The following is an 8,671-nucleotide window of genomic DNA, read 5'->3' on the forward strand; positions in this document are numbered from 1 at the left end:
CATATTACTTTGTTTTGTTGTGCCCAGCAGTATATTCATTCTTGCTCAACATTAAAATTTGAGCCTTTGTTAAGCAATATCATCCCAGGAGTAAACTGTGAAATATGACAGAAAGCATGAAACTCTTCAGACTTCATCTCACACTAGCCGTGTTGACTCATGTAGTGGAGGCTTTTTTCCCCAGGGATCCTGAGCTGCTTTCTACAGATATCAGTTTCAATGGTAGCGTGAGAAAAGTGCTTCCCTTTCTGTCCTCACTGTGCATTTAGGACTCTTGGGTTTGGCAGCAGAACCTCTCCTCTAACTCAGGTATCTCATTACGAGACCCGAGTGTCTCATGGTGTCAAATGTCGGTGTACTGGCTAATCTTTTTCATTCAGGTAAACCTGTTTTGCAATGTCCCTTTAACTCCTTCCTTTGCTTTCGCTCAGTTCGAGATTTTTTTCTGTCGATAGTGCCAAAATCTTTTTTTTTTCTTTTTCGTTACAGCACTCAAGTCCTCCTTTCATCAAACAGTGAGTGAGGCCACTGAGCCCCATTCTTCTTAAGGGTAATGTATTGCAATTAACTAGTAAAGTTAACAAGACTCCGCCTGTTCTGTTATTCTCAAACGCATTAATTCTTAAGCAATCCATAACTTAATAATTAGCCTTACCTGAGCCATTTCAGTTAAATCTCAGTTGTTTAGACGTTTTTTCACTTGTGTTGAAATCTGAGCATGTGACACACTGACCAAGTACTCCCTGGCTACAGTTTCCAGTCTGTGCTTTTTGTTTTCTTAAACACTATTTGATGACTTTTATTATAATTCTTTATGCATTTTTCAATACAAATTACCAAGAAAAACCTTCTTGAACAGCAAAAGAATAGAAGATAAGAAATAAAAAAACAGAGGAAACAACAACTTGTTTTAAATTCACATTAAATCTTCGTCTCCTTAGTCCACAATACTAAGGATCCAATAGAAAGGCCATTACTAAAGAAAAACTTTACAAAACTTTACAAACTTTTTTTTTTTAAGGAAAAGTAACTACCAGAGGGGATATTTTCCTTTCAGGGCACTCACTGCCCTAGAGTGTAGCAAAAACTATGATTCTAAGCTCCAATTATGTTAACTCATTTCCTTTATCACACAGAAAGAGCTTCAGTTGTGATGGCAGCTGAAAAACATATTTATGGCCTTTATATTTAGTGATACATTTACAAGGGAACTTGAGAGTAAAGGATGCCCCCAACTGCAAAACTCTGGGTCTCAATAATAAGAACTGTTGCCTCCTCTTCTGGGTCTGTCTGGTGACATCAGGGTATATTCTAACTTTTAAATTTAGGAAACTTTAATTTCGCACTTTGAAAAACAGTCTCAAGACCCAGTCCCGATCTGATTCAAATGTAAAAGACACCAACAAAGTGGCAGCTTGTGCTATTTCACTATCTGATTGTTGTAGTATTTGGGATATGTCCAAAGTTGGTATAAGTTGATCCATTTCTTGTCCTCCTGTCTGCAAAGGCTGTTTATCTTGTTTCTTAAATTGAGGCAAATAATATGCTTTAACCAGAGGTGGTATAGCCTACTTCTAATTACATTCTCGAGATTCTCAACTTTAATTTGCAACTGATGGTTTTCTTTTATAATTGCCTCCAGAATGGGCTTCTATTTATTCATTTCTTGTTTCATTTCCACGCTTTCATCTTGTGGCGTCTATCTTAAGAATTCTCTCTTCCATGTTATTAATCTTTTCCACTATGGGATTTAATTGCGTTGACATCGCATTCCCCAGGCTAGCTATTGCATCCCAAATCAAATCTACTGTGATTAAAGCAGATCTTACCAGAATCGGGGCTTGAATTTTTAATAATGGGCTCAATATCAATAATTTTTGCCCTCGATGTCCTGTAGCCCTCCTACAGTCGGTGAGCCAGCCACACCCACAATGGGGCCTTCACCGGCGTTTCCTCCAGCTTCTGCCGTGGAATCCATCCCCGTACGGTGTTCAAAGACGTCTGCAGCTATGGCTTCTGTCGGATCTCCCCGGTCTCTGGAGGGAGCCCTTGGTATTGGGGATAATGATGTTGAGAAGTCCAGGAGGGGAACACGGACTTTCCCCTCCTGTCTCTCCCTCCATCAACAACACCTCCGATCGAACACTCTGTATGGTGGGCATCCATAGGCCCCGAAAGAAGGGTTCCCGGAGTGGCTATAGGGTCAGTCCTCTCCTTTGCCCGTCGCTTTCGGGCCATGTGCGGCATTAGGTAAAACTAAAATAAATCCAGATCAGGAAAAGAAAAATGCTGTGGTGCTCACTAGTTACTTACCGGCGCCATCTTGGATCCAGAACTTGGAGGCTTCAAAGGATCAGGAGAGGCAATCAAATTTTAAAATGCGTAATGGGTAAAGAGAAAAAAAATCAAGGTACAGTTCTAAATTGAAGCAAAGCCCAGCCCCTGCCTCACTCTGCCTTCCCCCCATTGTGCCATTCTCCCAACTCCCCCAAGACTCAGCAGAGAGAGTCTGGATCCAGGGGAATGGACACTGTCGACAACTGCCTTCCAGTGGATAGTAAACCACTGGGGAACACCAGCCATGGATTTTCTGGCAACCGGGCCCACACCCGGGTTCCCAAGTCCTTCAGCAGAAGACGGGAACCGCAGTCCCAGGGAATCGACGCCCTCATCAGGAGGTCCTACTGTATGCCTTCCCTCCATGGCCACTACTGGATGGAATCATCTGCAAGGTAGAACACCACAGAGGGCTGGTACGTCTAGTGGCCCTGGACTGGGCAAGAAGGCCGTGGTACGAGGACATGCAAAGACTTTTGGCAGGAAACCCCCTACGCCTACCTCCACACAGCTCCAGCAAGGACTGATCCTCCACGAAGAACCAACAAGATTCTCGCTTACGGTCTGGCCATTGAGAGGTCTCGCCTGAAAAAGAGTGGATACTCAGGGCCAGTGATAGACACACTGCTCCAAACGCAGAAGTTCTCCACCTCCTTAACATATATACGAGTATGGAGAATATTCGAAGCCTGGTGCGAGGACCGCAACATCCTTCCACGGACTGTCTGAATCCCCATGATCCTGGAATTTCTGCAGGACGGCGTGAGCAAAGGGTTGTCTCTCAACTCCATCAAGGTCCAACTGGCCGGCTTGGCCAGCTTCAGACCCAGGGTGGATGGCAGCAGCCTAGCGGCCCACCCAGACATCTCCCACTTCTTAAAAGGGGTCAAGCACATTCGACCACCTCTAAAGTGGCCGATACCCCTATGGAATCTCAATTTAGTGTTAGACTTCCTAGTGGGAGCCTCGTTCAGACCAACTCGCGGTCTGTCCCTATGGCTCCTGACCTTGAAGACTGCATTCCTCGTGGCAATCTGCTCAGCCCGTCGAATCTCCGAACTTCAAGCACTATCATGCCGGGAACCGTTCCTCAGATTCACGCCGGGATCCATACAGCTGCACACTGTACTCTCCTTCCTGCCAAAGGTGGTTTCTCACGTCCATCTAAACCAAACCATCTCACTGCCATCTCCAGACAAGCATAAGAACTCAGAAGACTCACGCCTTCTTCGCCACCTGAACTTCAGCAAACTCCTAGTCCAATACCTAGAAAGATCGGAACCTGTACGAAAGACCGACCATCTGTTTGTTCTTCACAGTGGGAAGAAGCAAGAGGAAGCGGCCTCGCGGACAACCATCGCCCGCTGGATCAAAGAAGTAATCAAGGCGGCCTATGTAGAGGCAGGCAAGCCCCCACCTCTACAAGTCAAGGCCCATTCCACAAGGGCCCAGGCAGTGTCCTGGGCAGAAACCAAGATGCTGTCACTCGCAGAGATCTGTTGGGCGGCAAGTGGTCCTCCATCCACACCTTCTCGAGATTCTATCGCCTGGATGTTTAGGCCAAGGAGGACACAGCATTTGCAAAGGAGTACTAAATGGGCCACGGGCAGCCTCCCGCCTGGTTCAGGAGTAGCTTTTGTACATCCCATTGGTCCTGAGTCCATCTGCTACAAGCTAGGAAATGGAGAAATTACTTACCTGTTAATTTCATTTTCCTTAGTGTAAACAGATGGACTCAGCACCCCGCCCATGGCTGCCTCGCAATCAAGAAGCCCCGGGGGAACCTCCCCCCCGAGTGAAACACAAGCATGGGTAAACCAACCCTTATTTCTAGTTCAGATACCCATATTACCAGGTGTCGGCGCTTCTCAGTTGAATGCCCTAGTGGTCTCCAGCTAGAAACCTCGTCATCCAATCCGAGTAATCAAGTTTCAAATTAATCAAGTTAACCAAATTAATCAAAATTATCCAAACACACATATATCCATAATTGCTCTTTGAGGAGAAAACTGAGGAACAGAGCCTCGTGCACGGGTATATGTACTAGGGGCTGACGTCAGATTGAAATCTGATCTGTCTCCAACTGCTATCAGGAGTATACTATACCCATTGGTCCTGAGTCCATCTGTTTACACTAAGGAAAATGAAATTATCAGGTAAGTAATTTCTCCATTTTATGTCTAGGCCATGACTAAACTCTTGGAAATATATTTGTGTGTCTTGTCATGTCAGCCAGGAAGACATTTTTTAAAACATCCTTTAAAATTATGGCAGTTCTTTTTTCCAATTCTCTCTTTATACTTTGACTCTTTCTAAGTTCTAGTATTTAATAATCACGCTCTTTGTACATATATTTCCAACTCTTCAGCAATCTTCTCTCTCTTTAAATCAGTTTGGGGCACCCCCGTCCAATCACTTTTTTGGGGTCTCCATGGTGAGTGCACAGGAGATGGATTTGCATGCACTGCCTCCACTGTATGCAGGTATCTCTTGTGAGTGCTCATTGTGGAGATCCTGGAGGCCTAACTGGCTTGGGGTATCCCAAGGACTGAATTGAGAACCCCAGCTTTAAATACTGCTTAGGAAACTTTCTGGCATCTGTTCTTTTTTGAGCAAGCCAGCATTTTACTTATTCATGTTTGCAATAACTAATGGTATGGCGTAACCAAGTAGTATAAAACTGGAGTATGGAGAGCAATGTCATAATGATTTTATATGCAAGTTGTAGCCTGCTGAGATTGGTGGGGCAGTGAGCTATAAATTATTGTAATAAATATAATAAAACAGCAATTACTAATCTAGATATGCCGATTTCGTAATTCTTTCAAGATTTCATAATTTTTTCAAGATGAAAAAGGACACACAAGAGAACTTGATTTCTGAGTTGTGGGAGGAGGATCTTAACAGTACCTATTCCAAGTTAGGTAAAACTTGAAGTTCAGTCTGTTTTCACAGCCATAACCAAGGAAGAGTTTGGGAAGAGGAGAAATCTGAAATTCTGTAAGTAAAATGTGCTGCCATAGGCTGAGAGGTTATTGAATGCAGTTAATGCATGAGAGAGTAAGTAAACTGCAGTTTACTGAAAATTAACCGTGGCAATGTTTAAACCTTTTGGGAGAACTACATAAAGAGGAATTCTAGACTAAAAAAAATTAAGCTAAAACAGAAACAGTTATAAAAGATGTTGGAAGATAAAAGACTAATTGTTCCTACCTGGTCTGACCTAGAAAGTCAAGCCAGTCTTACCTAAAGCAGACCTGCAATAGATTACAAGCACAAACGAGACCAAGTGTCTGCAGTTGAAGGGTAAAAAGGGATGGAAGGAATTAGTACATTCTGAAAAAAAGAGCTAAAGCTAAATTGATTACAGTTATACAGAATGAATCTTTCCTTTCTATAGTGCTAGGTGTGTATTTCTGGTTTTGCTATGCTTGTTATATCACAGCAGGTAAAGTTTTCTACCTCTTAAGCTCTAATTCATTTGTGCATTGCTTTAACAGTTGTAGTCACCAGGGCCTGCACTAAAGCAAAAAGTGTTTTACCAATCAGCAATCAAGAGAATTAGTTTGTGGGGGACACCCACATGGGTGTCCCCCACAAACTGTTCCCTATGATCTTCCCTGTCAACCACTTTACCCTCTTCCCTCCCCCTCCCCCCTCATGCCTTATCCCTTTATCCCTCTTATCCTTTTACCCCCTCTAATCCTTTACCCCTCCTTACCTCCTCACCCTCTTCTTCCCCCCCTCCTACCTTTTCCCTTCATCCCTCTTATCCTGTTACCCCCTCTAATCCTTTTAACACATCCTTGTACATAGTATTTTATATTTGCTATAACCAATATCCCGTTTATTCTGTACTTTCATAATTTATTTTATATATATTCCAATATTTAACTACCTTGTTCTTATGTAAAATTGTTAATTTGTTCCCTGTAAAGGCCATGCCTAATTGATAGTTACACTATCCTAGTTTTAAGTTATCTGTAAACCGATACGATGTGCAAACGGTTGTTGGTATATAAAAGTTTCAAACAAATAAATAAATAAATAGTAGAAACAGGAACTTTGTGGAACTGTATATTAAGCTGACTTTCTATATTTCCACCCAATTGGACTAGGATATGTGCAATATATTTTGCTTTGACTAGTTCTGACTGAGCAAGCCTTAAACCTAAAAAATCCCAGCAAACCTGATATGGGGAATCAAGTATCAATGTTTAGTTGTAAATAGGATGTAAAAGTCCAGTGTGGATTACTCCTCCATGTAATACTTATACTGTACTTGCACAGACTTCCATTGTTTATCTGAGATTAGGTTCACCAGAAGCCCTTAATTTGTCATACCTATGTGTCTTGACTAAACTGTAAACTCCAGGAGCAGTCACAGTCTCTGATGTGCATCTGTACATTGCTCTGTCCACATAGTAGCAATACCGAAATGAGTAGTGGGATTTTCAAGATGGGGTTGATGGGATAGGCACAGGCATTTTGAGTTAAGGCGTTGGCTCTTTATTGATAATCTGGATTTTCAACTCCTGGAGCTTACAGTTTAGTCGAGATACATAGGCATGATAAATTAGGGGTTTCTGGTTAACCTAATCTCAGATAAACAATGGAAGTCTTGTAAGTACAGTATAAATCCAGTGAGTAATCCTCACTGGACTTTTACATCCTATTTACAACTAAACATTGATACATGATTCCCCATTTCAGGTTTGCTGGGGTTTTTTAGGTGAAGACCTTTCCTCTGGAGTCCTCAGAGCCCTGCCAGACTTTCATTTTAAACTTTGTGTTACGGTTTTGGGCTGTAGCCGGGTGTGGTGAACACCACCTGCAGGAGTGACACGGGACAGGAGGATGGGAGTAATAGCAGATGATCTGGTGAGGCTGGGTAGAGTCTCTGGAGCTGGGTGCTGGCTGAGAAGGGTCTCTGATGCTGGGAGCATGGGAGTAAGGGTGATCTTCAGGAAACACTGGAACAGCCTGTGGGTACGTATGGATGTGAATGCAGGTAAGTGTGGTCTGTTATACCAGAACTGAGTGCAGGTAAGGGTGGAATCAGGATAACGTGCAGGTAAGCGTGAGCTGGATGAGGGGAACCAGGGCAAGCAAAACAGACAATGACGGGACTTAGACAAACCAGGACAGGGACTACACTAATCATAAAACCACAAAATGCCCGAAGGCAGCGAGGCAAGGAAGCAGGATCAGCAGAGGCCACAGGGAAGCCCAAAGGCGTGAAAGAGAAGGCTAAAGCAGGGAGCCCAAAGGAACTCGATGCAGAAGCACTGAGGCATGGGCTAGGCGGGGTTAAAAAGGGAGTTCTGGACATTGAGCAGATAGTCAGGGAAGGCTGGGCCAGCCAGGGGAGCGTGCTCATGGGGGGCCTCTGGTGGTGAGGAGGCTGCACAGCAGCCATAGTCGTAACAGTCCCCCCCCCCCCCCCCCCCCCCCTTTTTAAGGCCTCTTCCTCCTGGATCCCAACTCTGCAGGGGGAATGACTGAAGGAGGATGCTATGGGCTGGTGTGGACGGATTTCTTTCATTAAATAGGCTTGTTGGAAATGGGTGCCCCTTGCAGGGTAAAATTGTCTAGGCTTTCCCTGAGATGGTGGGACTGATTTAAGCCCGTGTTGGAACTGCTGAGGCCACAGAGGCCAGCCCAGACCACTCCTGGGGTGGCCTTACAAAGTCAGACCTCTCCTGGTGCGGCCCAGCAGGCCCAGACCCCCTCCTGGGGCGGGATGACAACTGGAGCAGATGTCCCTTTCAAGCCTGGCTGGCTGGGAATAACTACCCCTGTAGGCTGGGCTGACTGGTAGTGTACGCTGTCTGCTGGAAGAATTTGCTGAATGCAGGCACCTTCTGCTGGTCTTGGTGCAGGTTTGCAGGTATCCTGTGCAATCTCAACTGGCTGGATGTAGGAGCCTGCTGCTGACTGGCCACATTGGACTGAAAAGAGGATTATAGACCTGGCTACAGAGCAATTGGTGGGTAGAGGCAAGCTGACGATCCTCTGCTCCCGGGTCCCTGGTTCTGATGTGTGGGGTTGCAGATTAGTAAACGCAGAGGCTGTTCTGGAACGCCTTGGGAAGCAGCTCATCAGCCGTGACTGACCTGCAGCTGTGAAAGGCAGAGCTCTGCTTGGCTTATTTAGTGTCCTCTGCTCTAGAGAACCTCCTTTCTGAGGACAGAGCAAGGGAGTCACAGGAACATCACTGACCAGGTGAGTGCCAGGCCTTTCTAGTAGAGATTTTGATTTTTTTCAAGAGTTTTTTCCCAAGGTGCCATGAGAGGATGTGCTAAAAGTTTTTATCAATGTAGTGCCAGTTGTA

General features: G+C 44.7%; 1 protein-coding gene across 3 annotated transcripts in view; it reads left to right on the forward strand.

Moving 5' to 3' along the window:
• The first annotated feature begins 362 nt into the window (after positions 1-362).
• Positions 363-8,671, forward strand: part of LOC115098258 (sulfotransferase 1C2-like) — a 64,673-nt gene continuing 56,364 nt past the window's right edge. The window contains exons 1-2 of one of the 3 annotated variants that reach the window (XM_029614736.1): positions 363-380; positions 490-550. The gene's annotated coding sequence lies outside the window, so the exon portion shown is untranslated. Of the gene's footprint in view, positions 381-489; positions 551-5,218; positions 5,338-8,417; positions 8,563-8,671 lie in introns of those variants that run through there. The other 2 variants (XM_029614735.1, XM_029614737.1) reach the window with 2 other exon arrangements.

Source organism: Rhinatrema bivittatum, chromosome 8 (genome assembly GCF_901001135.1).
Source record: "Rhinatrema bivittatum chromosome 8, aRhiBiv1.1, whole genome shotgun sequence".
NCBI classification, from domain to species: domain Eukaryota; kingdom Metazoa; phylum Chordata; class Amphibia; order Gymnophiona; family Rhinatrematidae; genus Rhinatrema; species Rhinatrema bivittatum.